Genomic DNA, 27,835 nt, shown 5'->3' with positions numbered 1-27,835 from the left:
ATGATTTCTAGGATGAGAGATGTGAGCGCTACTGAACAGCACGAGGAGTGCAGCAGGCACGGTCCTTCCACCAGATATCCACGTTGGGCCAGGCTTTCTGCAGTCTCTGAGTCTGCAGAGAGACATTTTGGTTCCCTCAGGAGCATCCTTCACCTCCTAATTGGAAGGGCTCTCAGACACAGGGTTTGAGTTTTGGGTAGTCCTGTGTGGGCCAGGGCTTGGACTCGATGATCCCTGTGGGTCACTTCTAACTCAAGATATTCTATGGTTCTGTGATTTATCAGTCTCCTCCCAGCCTGACTTTTCAGACATGATATGCCGACAAGGATTTTACCACCCACCCTCACCACATATACTCCCATCTCACTGCATGTTATTAGACAGCCATGGGCTTTCAGAGCTTCCCTTATTCTTGGAAAGATACTGCATCGTACAAATTAGTGGAAACACTTGGAACTGGCACAGTGTGCAAATCCTGCAGCTCATGCCAGTGCACATTTCTCAGCTTGATTTAAGGAGAGGGGTATTCTAAATAGTGCCCGCTTCTCCTCTGCTTTGAACAGCTAAAAAGCACTGATGCTAAGTTGCATAATCCAGTGCTGCTTGTGTACATGCTTGAGAAGAAACAGCCATGGAAAAATCCTGTAACATTCCTCGGCTGGTCCGTCTCCTGGTATCAAAGTGTTTCCTGCTTTGCTTTCACCTTTGAATTTTAATCCGTTGGCTTTGTAGGAGTCCTGAGAGGGGTAGGCGAGGGCCCTGGGGAGTACAAGACCATTCTGGGGAGAACTAAGAGCCAAGTCATGCTGTATCTGGGAGCTGGGGGGGACCGCTGGCTTAGTGCCCCTACCTGGTGGCCTCCTGGGAGGTGCCCAGCTGTGCCCAGGCCCTGGTGAGCTGTGTCAGAGCTGACACTGCTGTTAACCCAACTGTGGTTCTATGGGCAAGATCCACAGTTCTGGCTCCCATGGTCCCCACAACTGAACAGCTAGTGGCCAATCACTGGCAGATCTAGAATGGCTCTTGAAGGTTCCTCGGATCAGAGGAGTTCATTCCAGCCCTCACCCACTCATCCAGAAACCACTCTTGCCTCTACAAGCCCCCCAAACCCACGTATAGGTGGCTGAATCAGTTTGTAGCTAAAAGCATGTTGGTTTATTTCTTCATTTCCTTCTCTGTTGTTTGACTAATAACAAAGTCTTGCAAGGGAATAACAAAACACAGAGACAAAGAGCAGGTATTCCTCTCTCCTGATCTGGGCTCACATGGGATCCAAACTGGCAGTTCCTACAGCATCTGGTGCGATGTCCTCTGCCATGGTGGTCACCTTGCTTACACCAGGGTTCCCCAGACATCCCATTTTCTGAGAAGAGCTGGGCAGAGAAGGTTGAGCATGGAAGAGCTGAATCCTTGAGAGAATGACTTTCCTTTGTAGTGTCTTTTTCTGTTGGTATTTGAGAGGGAAACAGAAAAGCAGAAGGGATCTTCACTTGATATGTATGAGTGGAGAACACTTAGTGACAGCTGTGTGTCACTCCTATGGCAGTGGTCAACCACCAGCAGCAAATTCCTCCAATCTCCAGGGCAGTTCAATGCCCAGCTTGCAGCCAGCTCCCACCATGATGACCCAGGAGGTTTGGCTGGCCAAAGGGACAGAGGACTTGTAGCACCACTGCCCCTGGCATAGTGGTTTGACAACTTTGGATAAGTGACTGGTTTCTACCACTGAGCTGCCTCTTCTCTACGAAGCTGAGCTCTGCCTCTTGCTCATGAGCCTTGATTACAAAGGGAACCATGGGCTCATCTGATGGTTTGTATAGGACTTAGTTTTGATGTATCTCCTGCCGTTGGGGAGCACAACCTGGTTAGATTCATGTGTCACTCTTACTCCTGTCTGGTATGTAACTTCCAGAGGAGTCAACTAAACGAAGACCACACACTGTAGTGACACTGTGCCCAAAGCAGTAGGCATGCCATGCTGCCCTGCCCTGCCTATGGTCTTGTATGGACCTTGAATGGTGGCAAAGGACAGGTGCAGGAAGCCTCAAGGAAATGACTTGTCATAAAGCTCTGGAATCCTCTTTTTCTTCACCCTCAACTGTCTGTTTAGGAAAAGGAGAAGCGGGGCTGTGGTTGCTGCCCATAGGAGGGCAAGAGCTGTGTAGCCACAAGCTGTCTGTAGCAACACTATGGGGACACTTTGGAGCCCTGGGCAATCTGATCTAGTAGTTGATCTACCAGTTGGATCCTTGGGGTCCCTTCCAACCCAAGCCATTCTATGATTCTGTGAACACTCCAGAGCCCACATGGTGCGTGGATGGATGTTCCTGTCCAACCCTGCCCAGACAATAAAGGGCTTGAACAGAGAAGAAACACCTGCCTGCAAAGGTGGTTCTGGACCATGAGCCATGAGGCAATCAAGGAAGGAATTTGGCTTTACTTCAGCATTCTGACATTTATGGCACAGCTCTGCAGTGTGTGCAAGCAGAGCTCTGCAGTGTGTGCAAGGGCAGCCCTCCCATACAAGCACTGCAGACGTGTCCTGGTGGCCTCTAACCCCCAAGCTCATCTGCTGTCTGACACTGGGTGTGGGGAGCACAAGCATCCTTTGGCTCAAAACTCCACAGGTCCTCACTGACAGAGCATCAGCCCACAGCAACTCCCAATTAAAACACCTGCCCGCATGTCAACGTGTGTAACAAAATCTGCAGGAGATCAATAAACTCTGCATCACCACTAAATTAAGTAGGTGTGAGGAAGGTACACTGATGCATCCTGGTCCATGCCCAGCTCTCCAGCTGCCTCCCATGAGTGTCAGTGAAATGATGCTAACAGCTTCCTCTGCCACTCCAACCAAGGCACTCCCCTTGCCTGGAGAGCAGAGGTGCCTGTTTATTACCATGTACCTCCAGTGTGACATTTAGACTTCTGCTCACCAAGGCACAGCACATCAGCTCAATTGTATAGATTCACGTATGACTCATTCTGCAACTTGATGCATTATGTCCAGATAAAAGATACTTTATCCCTATGATAAAAATGGACACAGATGATGTCAAAATAAAAGAATGTTTTCTCATCCGAATAAAAGTTGAAGCTGCCGTTCATGGGGTTATTTTGCTTGAAAACCTCCAGAGAAAGCAGGACTTTGAGTTTTTACCATTTATAGTTAGTTTTAGAAAATTCAGCATATGGAGTTTGCTGACGGACTTCCTCCTCTCATTTGGACAGGAGAGTCTCTGTGCTGGTTGCCCAATGCCACACAGCCACTGCTGGGGACAGGGTCCACGACTTCCTAGAGTCACCAGCCAAGGAACTGTGTGGGACATTCCTCTTCTTGGTTAGAGAGGGAGCAGCTCTATGCTGGGTACTCATGGGCTGCTGCAAATCCCACAGGTTGTGTAAGCACTTGCACCTGGAGGACACAGAGTCACAGACCTCAAGGGTTTACCCAGCTAGTGAAGGGCTGTACTCACCCATGCCACCGCCTGCAGCTTGGGCATTCCTGCTGCAGGATCACAGCCATATGTGAGGGTGGCTGGTCTGATGGGGAGCACAAGCCCTGGGGGAGCTGCATCGTCCTGGCTGCATTCCATTGAGCAGGAGTTTATTTTTAGCAAACAATGCCAATTAGAGAGGGATTGTTCAATGGCTGCATCTCAATGGGACAGGAACAGATGCTGGCACAGCTCTGAAAGACCCAATCTGTGGAGGGGTGCTCTTGGGACCAGCAGGGAGGCAGCTGAGATCCCTGTTGCTGCTCCAGCTTATGGTCCTCTGCTCACCTGCAATTACCAGGTTCCTTGGGCAGTAGAGGCAGAGATCACTGAGTGTGAGCGGGGCATGCTGTGGGAGCCTGGATATGTGTTCTTGGGGCACTGAGGCCGGTGCCACAGAACCCTTCACTCGTTGTTCACAAACATGGCTGTGCCTCAGGCCACCCATGTGGGCTGTAGCTGGGGATGATAATTCCTGATGGCAAATTTGCAGAGGTGCTGAAGCCTGGAGAAGAGCAAACAGATCCACCCACAGAGCTGGGCTGGGCTGCAGCAGAAGTTCTGGGAAAGTGCAAACGATTAAGCATGGGTAGGAGTTGCGTACCCGAGCACCGTGCATATATTCTCAGTTCAGAGGTAAATTGCTCATATTGCTTCCATCAGATCCTTTGTATTCATACATGAAACTTTCTGTGGGGAAGTATCACAGATCACCTATGTCATGAGTATGTGCACTGTGCAAAAGCAAGTGGAATTCTCCCACCCAAGCAATTCTTCTGTTAGACGTTTTCCAAGGGAACCTCTCAGTGAGGATACCTCAGGGTAAAAGGCCAACCTTGGGTATATAAAACTTAATGCTTTTGGTATTTCTCTTGTTGTGGAGAACTGTTTGAAGCCAGTGACCTGAATCAGTAAGCTTTGGACATTCTGCCTGAGTCCATCTCATAAAGAGAAGCTTGGAGAGACCTGGGAGACAAAGGCGGTAGGACTGACGTTACTGATGAGCTCTCAGAGGAGATGAAGTTTGCTGGCTGCACCAAAACCTTCAGTTCATACAGGCTGCAAACACGACTTCCCCCTTCAGGAAACAAGAATGCCACCACTGCTGGCCAGAGGAATTCATGTTCCCTGTGCCAGGCTGTACTCCTGGTGAATAGAGATCCCAGCCCTCGTTTAATTTACCAATGATACAACCTGTAAAAAGGTGAAGGGAGACCGCGCGAGGGAAAGAAATCGAGTTGCAGAGATTCTGATCTGCCTCATTTTGGAAATGAAAGAGCTTGCTGGCAATGACAGGGCTGCACATGCTGAGCTGGAATCGCAACCCGGGGAAAGAGGGAATGAATTAAACTGAACAAGAACTGAGGGACTCTAAATGCTGTCTTCAACATTTCAGTAGAGGCCTCATAAATCTAGACAATTAAGAGATGCAGCTAAGGAAGCCCAACACAATTACGTTGGGGCAGGAGGTTGGCTTTTTGGAAACAGCTCTCTGCAGCTCAAGCATGAGGCCATGCTGGAGCAATGTGACCTGTTTGACTCTTTAGTAGCTGGAGGAGAAAGACTGGATGAATGGAATGGGCTGGAAATGTCGGGTTTGTTAACTCTCAAAACACAGGGCAGGGTGAACTCTCCTTTGCTTCAGCCTCTTCCCTTTTTTGCATGCTTTTCTGAACCCTAAGTACCCAGTCTTGGAGGCACCTCTGGGCAACAGGGGAGAGGAGATTCAGTCGAGCTCCTCTGGGCAGCTGATCTTATGCAGCTCGTGCCAGGTGATCTCCCACCAGCTCTGCTGAGAGCATCTCCTACATAACCACACTTCTGCCTTTACTGTGTTCTCCATGGATGTGTTGGGACCGAGGCACATCCTGCTGCACGTGAAGTGTTAGCAGCTGTGCTGGCTGCAGCACCCATGGGCGCAGAGCTTCTGGCGTTACCTGACACTACAGCAGAGTATGGTCACTGTCGATGTGGGGCTTCCCTGCTCTGTCCTCGGTCCTGCTTGAACAGGAGCTAGGAGCAGATGTGCCTTCCAACCATAATGTGCTGTGATCCCAGGGGTGGGGTGGTTTGTTCTCCTAGCCCCACAGATCCTCCAGCAGACAGACAGCACTGCCCACAGTGTCCCTTGTGAGAGGGGAATTTGGGTGCCCTCACCCACAGTTAGGTCTTTTGCAGCTCAGCAGCATCACTGTTCCCAAAATGTGGGAAGGGGAGGGAAAGTCAAGGAGGGAGGTGTGGAACTTGAGCACCAAGCTCTGGTCTGGGGGACTGCAGTGGTGTGGGCAGCCACTGGGCAGCCAACACCAAACCAAGGGACATGTGGCAGCCCTGCAGTGTTTGCAAGGGGCAGGGCAGGAGAGAAGTGGGAGAAGAGGCAGCCCTCTGGATGGCTGGCACAGGGAGACAACACCTGTGGAGAACCCAGGGTGGGGCTGGGGGCAAGGAATGGGATTGCCTCTTGGCATCTCCTCCACCCTTGCAGCAGTGGGGGAGCCCAGTTTCAGGATGCCTTCGATGCTCCTGGCTGCCCATAGCTTTCTGGGGCCCACTGACAGCCTGCGTATGTGGGCAGAGGGAATGAAGCAAGAATTCATGAGGTGCTTGGGAAGAGGAGAGTATTTCCTTGTTCTCCTTATGGAGGCAGGCGAACGAGCCAGGCGTGGCAGGGGTCATCTAGAAAACAGGGCCAGGGGCAGATGGGTGGAGGTGGCACTGGGTATGGCAGCAGACACAGCCCCTTGGCACTGACCTGCTGGGAAGGATGGGCTGTGTGTTTGCACGTGCCTTGCTCACACCCCTGCTCAAAGAGCAAATCCAGAGGTATTTTATCCTCAGTACATTTGTTTAAGGAAGTTTAAAAGCAAATTTGGCCCCTGGCTTTGTATCCTCGCTCCTATAAATTCAAACACCTTGGACAGAGCATGTCTGTGCAGTCTTACATGTGACATTTAGCTAAAACCACTTACAAACAACTTGCATTACAAGTTTATTCATTCCCTGCAGAATGTTGGCTCCGCTGAGCGTCTCACGAGCCATCTGCTGCGGGCGAGCTGCTTATCTTTGCTATCGGAGCCCTCTTCTAAATATTATGACCAAACAGAATTCCAAGAACAACATCCATCCCGCTGCACTGCAAATGCGCAAAGCTGATAAACTGTTTATATATTATCAGCTAAATAAGTTGGGTTTATCTGGAAGAGTTCGCAAAAAAAAGCCTCTTGGGGCGCTCAGAGGGAGTGATTTTTGCCAGCAGTGCGGGGCGGGATGGGGAGGTTGTTGGGCACACCCCATGTGCCACCTTCAGCCCCCCAGTGCCTATCAAGCCGCTGGGATGGGAAGTCACCGGCTGCTGCCCACGAGTGGGACCAGGACCCTGATGAGCTGTGATGCACCTCGGGCTGGGGATCGGCTGCATCGGGCACCTGGGAGCCGGCTGGACCCCTTGTCCCACATCTGGCACTGCAGATGAGCTCTAAGACCTTCTGCTCCTATGGATGTCAGTGCCCACCTGCTTCTTCTTGCTTCTCAGCTGCCCCAAACCCAACTTGCTGCAGCACCGGGGTGCTCTGGTGTGTTGTGCTGGAACGTCCATCCGTGCAGACTTGGTGTCTGGCCTGGCAAATCCAGGGGCTGTGTGACCTCCATGCCTGGGACAGTGGTGGGAGCCGGCAAGCCCTGGCGCCTGGGACAGCGCCCAGAGACGTTAACCCCAGTGCCCCAATTATAAATTATCTAAATGCTTGTGAAATCCACCCAAAGTGTCTCTGCCCTTCCCAGTGTCCAACAGCCCAAATTCGGTATCAGAATGTGTTTATTATTGCGCATTTGGCTTTTTTGTGTGGCTGAAGTCTTGCCTTTTGGTGTCAACAAGCTTTGGGACAAAGCCATGGGCAGAGCGTAGGTCAGCACAGCAAACCCTGGTCATCCCAGCAGATGGAGAGCATTTATTCTCCCAGGGGACTCCAGCTTGAGGGATACTTTGTCTGCTGGCTGCCAGCAAGCAGATCTCACAGCTCTAGAGGGTTTCTGCTGGCTCTGGCCATCTTCCCTAGGAGCACTTCAGCACAGCCTGGATAGGAACGTCCAGAAGGCCATGGGACACTGAGTGACAGTTGGTGGCGGCTTCTGCAGTTGCCCTGCATGATGGAGAGCAGACAGGGAATGGAAGGAGAATCCATTGTGATGAACATCCCCAGGACTACCCAGGACTCGCCAGGTTTTAGGACCTTGCCACCCTATTCAGGGACAAGGACAGAGTGCCTGACTGCACCTGAGATGGGGAGCTGCAGGGCTCAATAACTGTGGGGCAGAGTCATCTCAGTCTGGTGGGGGGAAAAGAAGGAGCGGGAAGCAGATGGGGCACACCTCGAGATGGGCTTTCTGCAGAGAAAGCACTGATGTCTCCATGAGGATTGGGCAGTAAGGAGCAGCCATGCTTTCTGCACAGAAGTGTTGCAGAGGGAATACAGTATTCTGGCCTGAGCCCATCCTTCCCATGTTGTTTTCATCCAAGGAGCAACTAATTACACCAAGACCTGGCAACTGCAGGATGGTGGTGAGAGACCCTGACTTCTGACTTCTAGCAGCTGGTATAACACCTGTAGTTTTCTGTGGCAAATCTCATGATCCATGAGGTCCTTTGCCCAGGATGGAAAGTGATGGGGAGGGCCTAGCTTCCCTGAAGGGCCACCAGCCTGCATCTCTCCACTGCTCAGCTATGTCCTTGACTCTAAGTGTCCAAAGCAAATATGTCACTGTACCTTCTTAAAACGTTGAAAACTGAGAAAGAGAATGGCTATAGTCATAGGAAGTTAATCTGGAACTGAACCCGGGAGTTCAGGATTCATACGTTCCTTTTCATTCTTCTTTGCCTACTGGTCCATGCTTTTCATGCTTGGAAGAAAGTCTGAAGAAGGTGGAGATGGCCAATATTTTTGTGCTGGTACCCAGCTGTCAAAAGTGCATAGATGCAAAGTACTCTTAGGGGAAGCAGTTTTCTGAGCATTGCTCTTGGCCCTTCAGAAGGAGGGACATGGCAAAGGTGGTGAGGCACTGGCACAGGTTGCTCAGAGAAGTTGTGGGTGTCCTGTCACTGGAAGTGTTCAAAGTCAGGCTGGACAGAGCCCTGAGCAACCTGATGTAGTGACAGAAGTCCCTGCTCATGGCAGGGCAGTTGGGCTGGGTGGTCTTTTGGGGTCCCTTCCATCCAAAACCATTTTGTGATCCGATGATTGTATGCCCAGGCCTCTTCACCAGCTCTGTTCCTCCTGGTGACATTTTGGGGTCACTGCAAGGATGGCATGTGCCATTATGTGGCTTCAGTCTTGCAGTTGTGTTCCTTCCATGTGGTGTTCTTTAGAGCTTCACTGGAGGCAACAAATATCTACTGCTGTAATGGGCTCTCTCCCTGCCGTGCCCACAATCCCTGAAAATGCTGGTCCCAGACTGCTCTTTTCCAGTCTTCCTGTCATTCCTATGCCCGGGAAATTGGAGTGAAGAAGCTTTCCAAAGCAGACCTCCAGCATAAAAAGACACTCCTTGTCCTGGAAGTTCAGGCTGGCTCTGAGCCTCATTCTGCATATCTCGTATACATGAAGCAACTCCTTTGCATGAAGATATGGAGTTTATTAGGAGACACTGGAGCTTAGGAGCTGTCAAGAGTGGAAGTCAACTTTCTCTCTGACACGCAAAGAGCCTTTTATAGGATGGAATGGGCACAGGTCCCCAGCTGAGTACCTCCCCCTCAGCTCACCCCATCCCAGGCATCACTGCACTCCCCATTCTGAGACTTGGACTTGCTCCGCTTTGAGATGGGTCCCCATCCCTTGCCGTGAGAGATAACACCACAATCTAAGGAATCTCTTGAGCTGAACTCATTTAAACATACCCACGCAGAGAGACGGTGTTCCCCCACGTTCCTCTTCTCCCCAAAATGCTTGTTAACCCTTCTTCTCTTTGCTGGAAGCTCCAACAAGCCACAGGACCCCTCAAACTTGGCAGACTGTGAAGACCTGTTGTGCCGTGCAGGTCACTGTGAGATGAGGGCTGCTGGAGCAGCAGCTCTGTTCTTGGGGCTCTGTGAGCCCAGGCTGCTGGGACCCAGAGCTTTCCCCTTTCCTCTACTATCTGATGCTCTCATGGAGCAGATTGATCCCTTCCCATGCTTGGAGCCATATTTTTGGCACCTTTTGTTTCAGCCACTCTGTCTCTCTCACCATAAACAATAGTTGCCATAAGGTAGCTTCTTTCCACCACACATCTTTAAGTTCTTCTGGTTTTGGTGTCATTTCCCCAGGCTCCTATGTCACCTCAGTTCCACAACAGCCTTATACAATGCTGAAATCCATCTCTCTTGTCTTCTTCCTGCTCTGGGCCTTGCTGATCTGGATCATATAGGTTAGCAAGTGATTTTTAGGAATTTTGCAGCCATGAAACTCCTTTTCTGGCCTTGGACTTCTCATAGGACAACTGCATACAGGCCTCCCAGGGGAAGCTGGGGGTGCTCTGGTTCTCCAGAGGCACTGACCACATCCTTCAGAGGTGAATCCTTTTTAGGGACAGCCCAAGGATGCAGCCCTTGGTGCCTTCTACCAAGCTTCAGGGTGCAGTTCTGCCTGCCCAGGCTGCCTGGCTTTTCCCAGTGGGCTGAACATTGTCTCCCACCTGCCTCCCTCCTGGGATGGTTTCTGCATGGGTGCCAAATCCTTCTGCCAGAATTGCAACCGTATTTCTGGTGCATGACTGCTGCTGGGGGACTCAGCCCACCAAGCATGGCTCGTGGGTGGTGGGAGACTGCGGCAGAGCAGAAGACACGTCACTGGGAATCTCACTCATTTGCAGCTCATTCCAATGGCACAGCTGTCTCCTTTAAACAAAGCTTACTCAGTGTTACTTAATGTTTCGGCCATGCCTCTGCAGTTTGTGTGACCTTTACCCACCAAGCCACTTTGGTTTGGGTCTGTGAGCGGGAAGCCAAATCCATGAGAGCTGGGCACGGCAGTGTTTTGGTGCAGAACTGGACTGTTGTGACTTTGTTGCATCTCTCTCAGTGCCTTTTCTTGATGTGGAGTTCCTCTGCAGATGGTTCAGGGGTTGACTTCTGTGGCAGTGGTGGGAGTGAGGCGCAGGGAGGCAGCCGGCAGATTTACGACCCCAGTGTCTAGACCAGCTCCGACCTGCCTGGGATGACAGGTACATGCTGGCGAAAGGTATGCGGCACGTCTCCAGCTGTCTGGCCCTTCATCTTGACGCCAAGCAGGGGGAGATTGCCAAAAAGCTCACTGCAGCACTGCCCAGGGCCTCCAAAAGCTGTAGGTGATGTGGGGGTGATGGCATTGGGATGCCCCCAGAGCTGCACACAGTAGATGCACACCCCGCTCGTGGCACCAGCTCCATCTGCGCCGTGAAACCAAGGGGATGGGATCAGGTGGGACCAGGAGTGTCCCTGTATGAGGATGCCCTTATCCAGCTGGTGGCTGATGGCCCTGCGGGGCAGCCAGAGGGACGCTGGCTCTGCACGGCCCCATCCTGCTCACAATGGGTGCAGACCCAGGGTTTCCCCTGCCCCTTGGGCTCACTGTGGGTATGGGAGCACTCAGATGGGTTTCTGTGGTGTGGTTTTACTGCTGGCATCCCTTTGCTTTGGGTGGACCAGCCGTGTGTGTCGGTGTGCAGATGTGCAGTGTGCACGTGCCTGCTGGTAAACACACAGATGTGAGCGTGAGGCAAAACACAAACGTATACAATAATTTTCCACAATTAAGAGATGTTTTAGAGCAGAAAATTTCCATTTTAGGCGTAAGAGCATCAATTTTATAAATAAAAGATTTAAATAAACATTAGCATGGATACATCAACACACACACACACGTACACGCTCACACGCGCACTTAAAATAGGCTTCCACACTGTAATTTTAAATAGTACAAAACAAATGAATTCTCCAAATATTGTTTAAACTGGCACGGGGGGTTATGATGTCATCTCTGTAGTAATCATAAACTTGTTTTCCTGTAATAAATATGATCGTTTTTCCCATTAACAGCTTATTAGGACTTTTGGTCTATGCGAGACCAATACCAAGCTGTGGCTGGTTTTGATTGCTGAAGACTGCATTAGGTCCCCATCCTCTCCGCTGGCTCACTAAGGCTGCTGTCAATAGTCACTCTTTTATTCTTCCCATCTTTTTCCTCGGGGGAAACAATGAGTGGCGCCTCACTCTCGAGCAGCATCTCTGTTTCTGTGATGGAACCCCGCTCATGGGCTGTGCTGCCAGCCCCAGAGTTGCCTTCATGAGAGTAGGATGGGACTGGTGCTAGGTGGGTCTGTGAGGGGCATGGGGGAACACAGCCAGTGCCCTGCTGGGCTGGGGCTCACCAGAGTCGCCAGAGCATTGAGGCTGTCACTTGCACTGGGTCAGCGTTATCACTGCTGGGGATGAGACATGCTGCGAGCAAGCACTGTCCTGGGCAGCACAGGGCCTGATCCTGATGCTTGGGCAGCTCCACACAGCGTGACCTGTGCTGCAGGGCAGGTGACAGTCCTTGCCCTGGTGACAGCAGGCTGCTCCCAGGCTTGCAGCCATGTTCCCTGCAGAGTCTCACAGGTCCTGGGTGTCCTGCCTGGGGCAGCATCTGTGCCCTGCAAGTGTCTCCAGGGGTCACTCAGGACCCTGCCCATGCAGCTGGGGATGCTGAGCATTTCCCGGGACAGACTGTGCACAGCACAGTTCCTGGGATGCTCCCACTGCTACATGCCCAATCTTTTCTTTGGATGCGCGGCCCTGTAGGAAGTGCTGCTGCAGGAGCATGCCAGCTCTGCTCCTCGAGCTATGTTCATTCACACTTATCAGCACCAGGGCAGTGTCTCTGAATTACTTAGAATAATATTTGGAAAAAATTCTTACATATATTAGACCAGTAAGCCTTTAAGTCTTCACAAGGGCCTTAATTCCAAGGACGCCGATGTGCTCCTGTGCCAAGGATTCTGCAAGGCAGTGACACGCAGGCGGCCGGGCTCATTCTGCACCCTGTCCTGCTGCCTCCAAAATGGTTAACAAATGTTTGCTGCTGGGAATCTGTTTCTGCTTAGCTGGGAAGCGGTGGGGTTCTGAACCCTGCTTTGTAGCACCCCGCTGGCAGCTTTTGTCATTCTCAGGCTTGGCATATTATTGGAGCTATTAACTGATGTTGCGTTGCCTCATTGTATTTAGATTTTAAACATATTTGTAAGGCTTAAAAAAAAAAAAAATTGTTCTTCTTATTAAAGCAGTGTACCAAATACCTTCTAGTAAATAGTCTGTCCCAGAAGTGCTCTGCTCACCCACAGCGGGCTGGGGAGCAATAAACCAGTGAAAGAAAAGAGAAAAAAAATAAATAGCAAGGATGTTAGAGGGAAGAGGAGTGGGAAAGCGCCGGGCGATGCCTCTGAGCTGACTGCATGCTCCGTTTGCTGCACAGCCCTGACTGCCAGGTGCCTGGCTCTGGCAGCCCGTGATGGGCAGTGGGTTGCGCTGTGTGCTGCTATTTGCCACAGCACTGGGAGCAGCCGGGGGCATTGCCATGCAGAGTTTGGTAGCCAGAGACACAAGAAGGAGCTCCACACTTACCCTGAGGGCTGCTGGGGAGTGTGGGAGCAGCAAGAGGAAAAAATGGGCTCTGCTGCCTTTGTTGCGGAGTGCTGGAGTGGCTGTGCTCGGGAGACAGGGGCACCCCGGGGGCTGCTGTGACACTGGGCACAGAGCCACCTGCCTGTCTGCCTGCTGCTCTGTGCGTGGAGATGAAGCCTGTGTAGGGAACTCAGCTCAACCAGGTGACCCTAGCAATACCTTTCCCCTTCCGCCTTGTCTTGCCTGGCAAACACTTCTATATGTTGTTTCCAAGGCTGCCATTTGGCTTTACATCTGCTGGCAAGCATTTCTCCTCACCCGTCTGTTCAGAGCAGATCCCGAGGGCAGGGCTCCCCTGTTCCCAAACCCTCTCCTATCCTGCTGGGGCGGTGGGCAGATGCCAGCAGGAGAGACACGGGTCCCTGTGGTGTGTCCCAAACCCTCTCTGGAGCCCGAGCTGTGCCACAGCAGGAGCAGCACAGCTCTGTCTGCTCTGCCAGCATCCCTGGGCTGCAGCGCTCTGCAGGCGTGGATGAGCTCTCCCCCAGCGACCAGCCCCCCCAGCACTTCAGCTGCAGAGCTAATTACACACAATTTGACTAACGGTGCTACCCTGGGCCAAGGATATATTAGGTCAATCTTCTAGAAGCTGGGAAAAGACCAAAAAGCAAACAAAACCAAAACAACAACAACACAACAAATAGCCAAGGAGAAAGGAGAATAGCTGTGATACTCTTGTGATGTCTGTACATGAGTATTTTTGCACTGAAGGAATGCAAATGCATTTTTGCTGTGTTACAGCACAGTTTCAGACAGAGCAGCAATGATGCACTGTAAACAGACCATGTTAAAACACATAGTTCTATCTAGATCCTTCTGCAGCATTTTCTCTAAATAGTTATTTTGTAATAGGCATTTTATTTGCTCTGCGGAGGCCCTAAATAGTATATGTCCGACTTGAGGAGCATGCATGTTCTGGAACTTGTTTTAGGGGCTCTTTATTTAGCAGGCGTGCAGCAGGCAAGGTCTCCGGCTCTCAGGCACAGCTCCGGGCAGAGCAGCAGCTCCGGGCTCCCTGCGCTTATCTCCCTGTGTTGTTCATCCACAGAAGGTTATTTGGGTAGATTTTCCCTCCCCCAGTGACTGGTAAATGGAGGCAGAAGATGGAAAAACACAGCACAAGTGCGTGATTGGTGGCTCCAAACCATTTTTATTTGTTTCAGAGTGTTTTGGGGTACATTAGGAAATAAAGACAAATTCTATGCATGCCCAGAGAAGGTACTGAAGAGAATTTTCCTCTCGGTTATGTTAGAAGAAATTGAGCTTCTCTGCTATCTGATTTGCTCCCAATTCAACAAGTTTTGGCTCCCAGGGCACCCCTTGAAGTGCTGGACTGATCAACTGTGACATTCCAGGGATGGCAGAGGCCAAGGTGGATGTGGCACCGAGATCAGTACAGCTGGAAAAGCTCTGCTATCTCCCTTCAAGCTCTCAGCACTGAGGCAACGAGACCAGAGTGTGGCCATAAGAAGGGAAAGCATCCCTAAAGTTCTGAGAATTAGAGGCCTGTCTGCTTCTCGACACTGGCTGTGTGTTCTTTTGGAGGAGGGACTGGACCTTGACAGCACCATCTGTCACTTGGCTGGAAGTGGGTTGGAGCCAGGAGGAGTCCCGGTGTTAGAGCTGATGTTTCCAGCGAGCCGGAGAAAGCACAGAGGTTTGGACATCACCCAATCTCTTCTGCCTTCCCTGGGGCACAGGAAAGGTGGCCCTGTGTGGAGCATGGTTGGGTTGTTTCATCACAAATATCAGCAGGAATTTCTCTTATCTCCCCAGTACTACTTTTCGAGGTAAGGGATATAAGCGAAGAGCTTCCTTCTTTGAGATCATACTTCTTCTTTCTCGTTGGTTCCTCTCTGATTCTTCTCCCTCCAAATCTCCCTGTGACACCACCAATAATTCCTTTATGGTTTGTACAAAGAACGCTGGAAACAAACAGTAAAATATTTTGCCTTTGCGAAAGGAGGAGGGGGAAGGAAAAGTTAAATGCAATTTTCTATGCTGGCCTTATTTATAATTCCAAGTTTTATCCCTTGTGTAAGACACAGCTCGTACACCCAAGCAACATAGATGCAAATCCAGCACTTTGGGATGGGCGAAGCTGTTTGGGTTTGGAGATCACGCTATGTGACTGAATGCACAGGGAGAGCTTGCCATTGTGGTTACCAGCTCCAAAAGGGAATGGGATGAATAGCCAAACTTTTCATAGGCGTTGTAAATTGTGTTTCCACAAACCAACTTCCAGGAATAACAGCATGCTTTTCTAAACGATGTTTGTTTGCTCTCTGCACCCCTTCCAGCCCTCCCCCCTTCTCTGTTCTGATTTTTATTCTTTTTCTTCATCGGAGTGATGAAAACTTAGGGAATATTTTGGTGACTTTCACAGACATTTGTGATTTTCCTCCTGAACTGCCAAAGTAAAAGTTGGCCCAGACCGCTAAAGCTCTTCCACTGGGATTTGAGGATGGTAAATCAGGAAGAAGCAATACTATAGTGAAATCTTGGTTAGAAATTACAATGCCATTTCCCCCCTTGCAATGAATGGAAAGACAGAAATAACTTCGGGAAAGACTTTCCTGCCTCCGCAAAGCCGGTTAGAATTTGTAGCAAACCCAAAGCCTTTCTCCACTTCCCTGCATGCACACGCTCCACATTTTGCTCATTAGCGAGTCCTGGACACAAGTCCTTGATACTTTATCTGATACAAGAAGTGGAGCAGCTGCTGGACGCGAGTTATTACGGCCCACCTAAGTCGTGTGAAAACTGGGTCTCTGCTGGAGCAGGGCAGGACTGCGCAGACTCCTTTCCTGAATCATTCTTGGAGATGTTCCTGTATAGGCCACACTCACAATGAGACTGCTTTCAGACCTGGCTCCAAACGGCCGTTAGCTGGAGATTATTGTTAGCAATGGCTCAGTTCTGTAATACTGACAAGACACTGCTGTCTGTGCCAGCACAAAGAAAGGGTCCCTCCAAGGCACTTCTCCACCTTCCTCCAACACTGGGCAGGTGGAGATGGGTCTCCTGGTGGTTTGCATCATTACCATGGCTTGCTTGGGAACAAATGTGATTTTCTGGCTTGTTGGTCATTGAAAGCATAAGAGATGCTCTCAAACCATACTAAACCTCATTGATTGGCATGGTGTAAGAGTTTGGAGCTGTATCAGTCTGTGGCAGAAGTGCTGGAAACTGCTGCTTCTGACACTCAGTTGATGAAGGGAACAAAGACGCTGGGTTGTGGGCCTGGCCAGGAGACGGGAGACAGTCATAATGCTGGAAGGAGGAAAGTTGGTTTGAGAGAAGTAGTTGATGGGATTCTTCAAAGATGCATTGAGATCTTATATTTTTAAGTTAAAAATAGTGGCCTTGCTATAAAAACAAGGAGCATGCATGGCTCAAAAGTGCAGTTGAAGCAGACGGGGAATGTCACCTCTCAAGAGGAGAGAGAAGCAGGGTGTCACCCGGATGGGGCTGGAGGGCTTGGCCCCATGGGACAAACCAGAGCAAAGAACGTGTGGGGCTGACACCAGAAAATAAATAAAAAAAAGGAGGTGTACTGTGGTGGAGAGAGAGCTGTTGGTCCAGAGAGACTTTGCCAGATTCTCCCTTGGACTATTTTCTGTCATTATTCCAATTTTAGGGCTTTTTACATAGGATATAAGAGGCAGAACAGCCTTGTTCTGATGGCACAAGACCCCTATGAAGATTGAAAGGTGACTGGAAGGCATTGGGGAGAGATCAGGAAGAAGCAATAGTCGTTTTCCCAGAACTTTTTCCACACAAGCTTGGATATGCTGGTTTTAAACTGAAATAAGCTTTGACTTTTAAATGAGTAGTTGGTTAAAATAATCATTTCTAGGGCTCTCCTTTGATTTGTTGAGTCCAGGCCTTTTAAAGGGGCAGTTCTGAGCCATTCTTTGAAATTGGGAAAGGAAGCAACTTATGGTTAGAGAAAAGGAGAGCCTCTCCCACTCTCATGAAGCTCCAGGAGAGAGGACTGGAAATAAAATCACCTGGCACCAAAGTGGGCACTCAGAACTTTCCTAGGAGGTGCTAAGCCCACAGTATTGGTGCTTCCCAGAGACGGGATGGGGAGGCTGGCAGAGCCCAGCAGGGGAGAGGAGCCCAGTGCTCGTGGTGGGAGGAGTGATGCACAGCAACGGGTGAGGGTCTGCGTCCTCTCTTGCCCAGTTGCTCCACAGCTCACCACGCCACATGCAGACACGATGCTTTCTCCTGTATGAACAAGGCAATACACTGTCTGGGGACTGAGGACTGGCAACTCCATGATCTCTGGTGAATCGCTCTGCTAGAAAATGCAGTCCTATGCATGTTTTCATTTCTATACCCACTGGTATAACATCAGGTCCTGGGAATGCTCCCCCCTCCTGCACTCTTTCAGGGGGTATCGATGTTTCCATTTAATGTGGGGTTTTTTGCCCTCACTGAGGAATTTTACAAATAGTTTGTTTATTGTGTCAATCTCTGCCTTTGTGAGCAGAAAGGAGAGCATCTGGAGAACATCATGAACTTCTTGGCATGGATGCTCCTGGGAGGCTGTGCTCTCCCCAGCATGAGAGAAGCAGCCCATCCCCACTCCCCAAACCCCCATCACATCCTCAGATGGGGTCCTGCCTGAGCACATCCTTCTGTCCCAGCAGTGCAGGAGGCTGTGGCAGGGTGTGGGGACAACAGCACTGGCTCTGCCAGTGGAGAGTTGCTTGCTCTGCTGTATTCCCATTGTGCACACACCTGCCTGTCCTGATGGCAGAGGAAGGTCTCTTGGTGGAGGAACCAGCATGGTTGATGTGGGAGATGAAGAATTGATTCTCCATGTGTGCCAAAGTGATATGAGGCCACTGTGCTAGTGCTAGGGACTCAGCAGAGCAACAGCCATCAGCTGCCGCACCGAACCTCCTCATGAGCAGCAGCTTCACCTCTGCATCTGCCAGGAATTTTCCATCACCGTAGAGTTTCATTGGAGGAAAAAAGAAAAGAGTCATTAATCGAAAGGAAAATGTCACATAGGAGTGCATCAGTTTGAGTTAAAGTCTAATCTGGAGAGGTCAGCACCAGCAGGGAAAGGTTAGGACAGAGAGACCACCCTGCAGCCATGGTCGCCTACCGGTCAGGATGCAGCTGGGAGGGGAAGGCTGCACAGAGAGGAATGGATCTTGGATCCCCGTGTCCCATGAGAGCACAGCGCTCGCTGTGCTCCAGGACAGGCGCATGCCTTTCCTGCCTTGTTGGAGCTGCTCAATTGTGTGCAGTTAATTAATATTCATTAAGTCGAAGGGAAAGTTGGATTGCAGTCTGCTCGTTAAGGTACTGACTTGGGCTCAAGTTCAAGTGATTATTCCTTTATTTATGCTGTGGAAAGTTGTGGCAGAACAGGCCGTACAGAGCCCTGTCCCGGCGATGGGAGCGCTCCGCTGGGGCCGGGGGCTCCCAGCCAACCCCCGCTGCCGTGCTGAGCTGGCCTTGGCCCTCCTTCCCACGCCCAGCAGGTCTCCCACCACGGCAGTCCGTCAGGGAGGGTCTTCGGTTTTTCATGGAAATCACTCGAGGTTTTGGGTCACTCCTGGTGTGGGATGGAAACATTTTCTGATGCCTTCAGAGGTTTTGTTGGAATGAGGCGGCTCTCCGGGCCCAGCTCCCGCTGCGCTCTGTGTGTGAGGGACGGAGCAGCGCGGCGGTGTGCAGGGACCGAATGATGCCTGCAGCAAGCAGCCCCAGCCCTGCCGTGATCCTTCCAGGGGAGACACGGCCCCGCAGCAGGCCTTTCTCGCCTGCTGGGACAGCATAGAGACAGCAGAAACCAGCAGAAGGACACACAGCTGTGCCACGTGCAGCTCTGCCTCCTGCCAAGCTTTGCCACGGGCTTTGTGATGGGTTGGAAATGGAAGCTGTGGTGCTTTGCGAGGACTGTTCTCTTGCCTGGAGGTGCCAGGAGGCTGTATGATGGGCAGAACTCTGTCACCTAATGGGAACATCTAAACCCAGCAGTGCTCCTCACTGGCTGACCCCACGGCTGTGCTGGATGGAATTGCACAGCGGGGAGCACTGCTGGAAGCACTCAGCTGGCAGTGGGTGAGCTACAAAGCCCACACACTCATTTCCGTGCCCCAGACTACATCAGGGATCCCCCACCAGGGCAGGGCCTGGTAGACATCACCAGGAGATTAACAGCCTCCAGAAGACGCCATACTGGTTCAAAATGATCCAGCTGAAGTGGTTTATGGCTCGGTGGTTTCACACCCATGCAGCAGGCAGAGAGCTGGGTGTGGAGCTCAAGTTCCACTCCACAACAAGTACACAGGGATTTCTAGGTGATGAATTTGGAGAAGGCATGCCGTGTCAGAATGCGCTGGAAGGTGGGCTCTGTACCATCCTTCCATGCACAAGGATGTGCATGGCCACAGAGACAGCCCATGCCCTGCCAGCAGAGCTGGGCACGCTTTTATGCCAATTCATCTCAATGAAAACTTTCCATAGGAACTAAATTTGTTTAGAAAAACCACTGAAAGAGACATTCTGCTGATGTCAAGATGTTTGGTTTTTACATTGGCTGGTGAAACACTCTGATTTTTTGTTTTGACTTTTTGTTTCTATATCCTACTGACTTTATTATTCCAGTATACCTCATAAAAATAAGAAGTAAAAATAAATAATAATAAAAAAAAGATCTAACCAAGTTACTTCAATTGGCCCCGGTGCCATCCTTCAAATTATCTCTTCAACCCTCAGCTCGTCTCCATGTGTTCTCCTGGGACAGTCAGACAGTGACAGTCACGATGTCCTTGAGGAGCCATCCTGCTGACCTCACTCCGCTCTCACCTCCTGCAAGAGCTCCTGTGGGCACCCCAGCACCTTTCTCTGCCCCCTTTCTTGGGATTTCCAGGCAACTCTGGCGTGTGCTGGCAGCAGGCAGCAAAGCCAGCACTGGCAGCAAGGCTGGTGCAGATGCAGGGTGGGCTGGCTCAGACTGGTCCTGTATCTGGCTTCATTGGAGGGGCTGCCCCATCTCTTAGGATTTTCCAGCTGCCTGGGTTAGCTCTGCTCCTCCTGCTCTTTGCTGCCAGACAATGCCTGAACCAACGCACTGTGGTGTGATGGGTACAGGAAACAAAATTGTTCCTACGTCTGAATCCTCGCTGCATTAGTACCTCTGGGTACTGTGGCCACTGCCATCCCTGCTCCAGCCTTTCTGTTCCTGCCCAGCGTGCCAGGGGCTCAGCACCATTCCTGTGTCCCAGATTCACTTTCACAATGGATGTCCATTGTGCCACACACCAAGGATGACTCTCCTACGAGATCGGTTGAGAGGCTTTTCAGCCACAGAATTCTAGTACAGCATAATCTAAACACCCCATGGGACCATTTCCATTTAGCTAAAGAGTCTGACATAATACTGCTGACGCACGTTGTTTCAGGCAGCCAGGAGCTCCTTGCTCTGCCTCTGGCGGTGCAGTAGTGCAGGCAGGGGCAGGGTGCTGTGTCACCCCCGTGCCCATCGCTGCTGGGCATGCCTCACCGGGAAGCAGCCACAGGTTCAGTCTGTGAGGTCTCTTCTGTGAGCTCCAGATCAGGTGTACCAAAAGAGCACATTACTAGGAGGATCTCCATCATTCCTTTCCAGGTGCTTTTTAGCTCATGGGCTGCACCACTAGGCCAAAGCTTTGTCTCACCGTGCTGTAGAACAACTGCACCCACCGCCTGGAGGTGTTTGTAATTGGTTGTCACACAGTGAGGAGCTGCCAATTAATTCATTGTCGATATTCATTATTCATTGAGCACTTGTAGATCGAGGAAGCATCCCTGCCCTGCAGCTGTTGTAAGCACTGAAGCCCATTTGTAGCTGGTGTGGGGAAGGCACAGCAGCACAGCCCACCCCTTCCCATGCAGCGAGGCTGGGCCACCATCCCCATGGGCAGCCCCATGCCCTGCAGGCCTGGTGTCTGTCCGGAGTCCTGGTGCCCCCCAGCCATGCCTGCCAGCCCACATCCCAGCACTGTGCCAAGTGCCAAGAAGTGCTCCCTGCCTGGGAGAGCTGCACTCGGGCTCGGATCCTTCAGCACAACGCCGTGTTTGTTTATGTGCAGGCTGTCTGGGTCTCTTGGTGGCCCTTGGGGACAGCTGCCTTTGGAGGGCTGGAATAAGGGAGTTGGCGAGTTCTGCACGTAAAAGCTGAAGGCGGATGACCCCTAGAGTCAGCCTAGGAAGTGCATCCCTTGCTGAGCAGCACAGTCCGTGCCCAGCGCTCTCATCCTGGGACTCTGTCGGGTTGTGGCCGTGTTCCTCCCAGCCCGGCTCTCACCTTAGGGCTGCTTTCTCGGGAGCTGCCACAGCTTAGTCGTGAATGGGGACAGCCCTGCGCCTGCCCTGGCTCTCCTCTGGAAGCAGGGAGACCCAGCACAGGGTAATCGTGAGTCAACTCAGTGCTCATCAGACAAGGTGGGGGGTTCTCCTGCTTACACCAATTGCAGGCACTTGGAGAGAGTGCAGCTGTAATGCTCTGCCAGGTGCTCACCCATCCCTGCTATAGCATAGGCACCAACTTATTGCACTACCACCTGTTATTTTCTGCAGCACTGCTCAGATGGGGTCACAGGCAGCACATGTCCCATAGGGGCACCATGAGGGAAACTGAGAGGAGCTGGAAAATGTTGGGGTTGGGGCCGGGGCTCAAACGGAGTGAGACAGACCTGCAGAAGAGACAGTTTGATGTGGGCTGCAGATGTGGGCACTGAACTTCCCCCTCTTTGTGGCCTCCACCGGTTTGACCTCAGAACTCGTTATAGGGTTGTGAGCAGAAGGTCTCTCCTCCTTCCCCAAATGGTGCTATTGGGCAGGGAGTCCTTTGTGGTGCTGGAGAACCTAGGAACGGTCACAGGTCTGTGGAGGGTGCCAGAGGGCCATGCATGCTGTTTTGGGAGGGTGGAAAGTGTCTCATTGGGATGGTGGTACCACTGTGTTGCTCACCACAGAGACACAGAGCTGCGAAGACATGTCCCCATCCCAGTCCATACATGCCCACTGCCCCAGGCTGGGTGGCCATGAGCAGATGGAGCTGTCACCTTTGTGTCTCAGTGACCACAGGTGGGCTGGGGTCTTGCTGAATCTGACTAGAATTTTGTCCACGGCATCAGTGAGGTGGAGACTTCACGGCGTTTCATTAAAAGAGATGATCTCAAGCAGTCCTTGGAAGGTGTGAAGCCAATTTTTTCCCAGATTAGAGGTCATGTGTCAGGAGAAACTCAGTGAGAGAATATATGTAGGGAACTGGGGCTGAGATTGTCGATATCACACTATTTCCTCCCACCCTCAAAGTGTATTCCTCTCCCCCACTGGTCAGCCTTTCTGGAAGGTGCCTATGAGGACTGGCAGTGCAGGGTTTGTGCTTTAGGCCCACGTGGCCATTGAGGAGTGCTGTGTGCTTGGGGTGAACTCACATGGAATTTTGGGTTGAACATTTTCCCTTGGATGCCACTTGGGAGGGCATGTAGGAAAGGCCTGATTTCCATGAAGGTTATTATAAGAAAAATAGCGAAAAGAATCAGTGATGTTTTCATGCTTTATACACACAACTGAAGCGTTAGAAGTGCTTTGATGCAAATAAATCTGTTTTGTTAGGTAAATTTCTTTTATTATTACAATTGATTTTATTACATTTGATTCTATTCTCAGGACATGCCATTAGATCTTAGATACTGTATATCGTATGGCTGCTTTTGATACAGTAATCTGACAATACAGAAGTTAGTTTTTGAGGTTTTGACCCAGAGGATGTCAATACACATTGACTTAATGAGAATCAGAAGAAAATTCTCAGTGTTGACATTTCCTGAAGGGTGGAAATTTGGTGTTCTCGCGCGTGGCTTCTTGCTGTTGGATTTATGGGTGCTGTGATTCGTTGGGCTGAGTCACAAATCCTCACCGTGAGCATCAGGGGAAGTCTTGAGTCAATGTGTGCACCACCAACGTGTGTGCACCAGGGGCTCTTCCAGATGCTGTTGTGCTGCAATCAGCATTACCTCTTAATTTTCTCTCTGTCCCACCGATAAAACAAGATTTATTTTGCTGTGAGAAACACCCAGCCTGGAGCTGGGGACAGGCAGATGTGTGTATGTGTGACTGGGGGAGCAAATCTGTACGGCTGTGAATGCATCACTATTCAAGTCATGTTGGGAAGGTGGGGCCAGCATGTCCTGACCAAGCCGTGTGGTTCAGCTCTCAGCTGAGGAGGGCAGAACCTGGCCTGGGTCTGTAGGAACCTGGAGGAATCAGTCCTGATCGCTGCAAACAGGTGAACACTTAAAGCTGGGGAAGAGGATTTGTAAACGCCTGTGGCACTGCAGCTCAGAGCCCCACAGTGAGTTTAACTGGAGGGAAATGCAGGCTGGACAGCAGCACAATCCCGTACTCCGTGCAGCAAGATCTATGGGAGCAGAGCGGCTCCCCAGGGAACAGAGCAAGTGCTCTATTGCTGGAGTAATTTAAAATTGCCTGGGACGTGGTGCTTGGGAACGGGCTGCACAGGGAAACTCTGGGGCTGCGACTGTGTGAAAACCCAGCAAGCACGGAAAGTCCTGCAGAGGGACATGCCTGGTGGGCAGTCTGAACAGGAGCAGAAAGGAGCGGGGCACAATTCCTGCTGAGCCCCAGGAGCACCCGGCGCCTCGTGCCGCCCTGGGGAGGGGACCAACCTGTCCCTTGCTGCCCTCCTGGCTGGATCCTGGCCTTTCCGTGCCAGGGCAGAGCCTGGATGGGCTGCCCACGTGGCATTCAGCAGCGTGTGGGCTGCACTGTCCCTCTACAGGGATTTACAGCCTGCCGCCCGGCTCCTCTTTAAAGTCATCATCATAAACAGTGTGGCCCGGAAGTGCTGGTGAGCTTACAGCACGAGGGCCAGCCCAGGCACAGCAGGGGCAGTGGGGTGGGGACAGCCGTCATCCCCACATTCTGGAACGGCCCTTTGCCCTCAGCACCGTGGTGAGGTGAAGGTGCTCAGGGAGGCACGGCAGTGCCCCGATGGGACTGGTCCTCCCAGGAAGGCCTTGTGCCCACTGAATGCTCCCTGAGGTCACATCCACTGCTGGGCACAGCCACTTCCTCGCCCCCACAAGACAACCCCTCTCTTAGGCCTGGCAGAGTTAAAAATAGAGCCTTGCTTATGGAAAGTTCACGCTGGATGAGAGACTTAGCAGGACACCGCTGCAGTCCTCATCTGAACGTAAATCAGTCACTGCGTTCCAGTGGGAGCGGGCAGGGGCAGAGCAAGGCCCCGGCGCACAGCGAGCGGCCATGTGGGGACCTGCTCCGTGCTCTGCTCCTGGCAGGAGAGCTGGGACTGGGTATGGGTGGCCCTGGCAAGTGAGATCCTGCATATACAATGCAACGGGTGGCCCAGTGCCGTGCTGCTGCCGCCCCAGCACCACAAGCAGGGCTGGTGCCCAGGGCTGGCAGCACAGCTCAGAGTGGGGGGACCCCTGCGTGGCACTGCGGTGGCTGGGGTGCAGCAGGAAAGGGGTTAATGTGGGCTCCGGTGTGCTGGGGGCGGGTGCTGCAGCCACTAACAAAGAATAGTAATGAATGGAAAAAGTGAAGTGTTTTTTCCCTAAAGCAAACAGCTCGGTCAGATTAGAAGCTCGGAGTGTGCTTTACCCAACTATTAATACATTCCTCGCTCATCTCAAACTAAACAGCCGCACTGAGCTCCAAGTTCATAAAAACAGCATCAAATCCATGAGAGCACAGTACATTTATAGTGTCAGCCAGTAAAACTGCCTGCTGGAGGTGATGGTGCTCTGGCTGCCTGCCTGCTGGGAGGGACGGGCTGGGCTGAGCAGGAGGAAGGCCGGCAGATCCCTGCCCTCCTGAGCAGGGGCTGCTGGTGGGCACAGGGAGCCGGGAGTCACTGTGCATGGGGCAGACTGGGGCTGGCAGAGCCCAGGTTTGTATCCTGGATGCCAGGCTGTGCTCTAGGAGTGTGCCGTGGTCCTTGCCGTGGGCGGCAAGATGTGGGCAGGCTCCCAGTGCTGAGCAGAGAGATGGTGAGGACCTGCACGGGCAAAGGGACATCTGTGCTCAGCTGCCCATGCTTGCAAGTGCAGAAGCAGACAGCTGCTTGCCAGATCCCTGCAGCTGTGTGAGCCAGCTGCAGCACGTGCCGTGGGCCAGCTGCACCCCGTGCCTGCTCCTGCACAAGGAACAAGGCATGGTGGGGACAGCACCCCTGTTGTGTGGTGCAAGCAAAGGGAAGGGGATGATATGCTGCTGGGGCTTTGGGCTCTTTGGGCTCTTTTTTGCTCTTGGGCTAAGCAGGACTTGCAGTTTGAGCCAGATGCAATCCAGGTGCACTAAGCACCTCTGGGCTCGGTGCCACCTGTGTGGAGGCAGAGGTCACTCTTTGAATTGAAGGTCTGCACAGAGAGGGTGCACAGACTTCCTGCATTTGGTGACGGAGCCACAGAATCCTAAAAGCTGAGATGTGATGGTGCTGCTCGTAGCATCCTTCCTCTGGGCTCATCTGTGCCCAGTCCTTTATCTTTTCAGCTCTGTTGGATTGGGGTTTTTTAAGGTGACGCAGCTGGGGCGGATGCTTGGGTGGGCTTTGCCCGGGGGCCGGAGATATATAGAGTGAGCCAGGGACAAAGTGTGCGGGAGCCCAGGGATCCCAGGAGCTCTGTTTTCCCATGGCTTTGTGGTACTTAAAGTGTGTACAGGCTGTGCTGTGTCCCTCTGTGCTTTACTTGCCAGGGCAGAGCTGTGACCCTGTGACAGCAGCAGGCTGTCATGCCAAGGTGATCCCCAATCCACGTCCGTTCTGCAGAACATCTCTGCTGGGTGCTGCCCCAAATGACAGAGGTGCAAAGTGCTGTTTTGAAGGCTGCTCTTAGTCCTATTTTTACCTTGTCCAAAGTCTGGGAAAACTGAAGCATTTTTCAAAGAGCAAAATGGTCAGGAAGAAAAGCCATCACAGAAGTGACGAGATGCTTCATTCCAGCAGGGCTGGGCCTTCCACATCCATTTTGCATCCAGCTTCTAAGCAGGGTCCAGGTCCACATGCACCTCTGCAGAGGCGCCGGACTTTCGGGGTGGGTTTGGGCAGGTCCCCCTCTGGCAGATCTCCACGTCTGCCTCTTCTGGCTGCTGCACATTCACTGCTGGGGCGCCCGTTCGGAAAATCACCCTCCTGCTTGCTAACAGGCTGTGTTAGGGGACAAATGAGGCTTCTTTCATGACAATTTTGTATACATTTTCTGAGCAATAACAGTGCTGCCACCTCGCCCTGCCAGGGACCAGACGCACGCTTGGGATATTTCTTTGCAAAGCTCTTTATGCATTGTACCTGCTGCGAGCTGCAAAGATCCTGCAGGATGCGCCGGCACGCGGGGCTCACTCCAGAAACCACTGCTTATTAAATCATCCGGGTGGCAGAGGAAGGAGCTGATCAGCGATGAACTGATAGAGCGTGGCCCTGGGAGCCGGCTGACCTCAGTGTCACAGTCTGCCCCTTTTTTTGTCTTTCCCACACAGTGCAAAAAAGAGTGAGTCCAAAGCGATGCTATATATACGGCTTGTTGCACCATTCATCCGGGCAGCACGAAGCCCGGCTTTGTACTGATCTGTCTGGCATTAGAAGATCGAAAGGTTATGTTATTGGTACATTTCTGCACATCCACGTCATGAGTCATCATTTCCAGGAAGCCAAATACTTACTTAAAGAGCCGTGATGCAAACTGTGTTTCCCAAATATTTTATTCCTAATTACAACAACCCGCACTGGATGTTGAAGCTGGGCACACAGTTTATGAACAGCTGAGCTACAGCACGAGGCTGAGGTAATGGTTCAGAGCTGCCTCCGAGTTCAGCCTGATTTATGGACAAAGTAATTTTGTTATGAAAAATAAGTATATAAAGTACTTGGATGCAACAGTAAAACCATAAACAGCGCACTTTGCCTTCTGCATACAAGACCGAAATGCAAGAATGTATCAGAGCAGAGAACAGGCTGAGACGTGCCTGCTAATATTTCATTTAGAGATATTTCTCTTTTTTCATATTACTGATTACAATTATTGTTGACAAAGGTGAAATAGTTTCCAGCCAGGTGCACTTTGAAACTTCCATGGCATCCTGGCCTTCAGCACCAAGCCACCAATTTCATCCCTTCAGAGTCATAGGAGGAAAACCACAACGAAAACCCAAACCCAAAGACCACCCAGCCAGAGATAAAGGGGGAAGAATTCCACCCCGAACATGAAATTGCAAGGAAATGGGGACCATTTCAGGAAGACACAACTTATCCGCATCAGAAGAGCAGGATGCCCAGCTGGTCTCCTCGCTCCTGAGGCAGTGGGTGCCCCTGAGGCTGTATGGGCAGGGGGTGGGGGCAGGAGCTGCCCCAGCTGGGTGGGCACCCGCAGGGAGCAGTGGGGGGAGTTGTGCGCAATGATGCCTGAATTGGAAATGCACCTCTGCAGATGGGGTGCTCAAGGGAGATGGAGCACTTGTAGCTGAGACTTTCCAGTCCCTGTGCCAAGGGGGTTAGATCTAGGACCTCTTCCAAAAGCTTCGTCCATAATTCAGAGCTGGAAAGCCCTGAAGTTTGCTTTTCTCTATGTTAGAGCTCACAGCGTGATGTTGCTCTCCCAGCAGCAGTAAG

General features: G+C 51.6%; 1 protein-coding gene across 13 annotated transcripts in view; it reads left to right on the top strand.

The window, feature by feature from the left end:
• The window catches only part of MYOCD (myocardin), a 221,325-nt gene that overhangs the window by 24,070 nt on the left and 169,420 nt on the right, over positions 1-27,835 (top strand). Inside the window, exon 1 of one of the 13 annotated variants that reach the window (XM_046902057.1) lies at positions 5,843-14,957. The exons of the other annotated variants lie outside the window; for them this stretch is intronic. The gene's annotated coding sequence lies outside the window, so the exon portion shown is untranslated. Of the gene's footprint in view, positions 1-5,842; positions 14,958-27,835 lie in introns of those variants that run through there. 13 annotated transcript variants of the gene reach the window in all.

Source organism: Gallus gallus, chromosome 18 (assembly GCF_016699485.2).
Source record: "Gallus gallus isolate bGalGal1 chromosome 18, bGalGal1.mat.broiler.GRCg7b, whole genome shotgun sequence".
NCBI lineage: Eukaryota > Metazoa > Chordata > Aves > Galliformes > Phasianidae > Gallus > Gallus gallus.
This window is presented reverse-complemented; position numbering and strand designations above follow the sequence as displayed.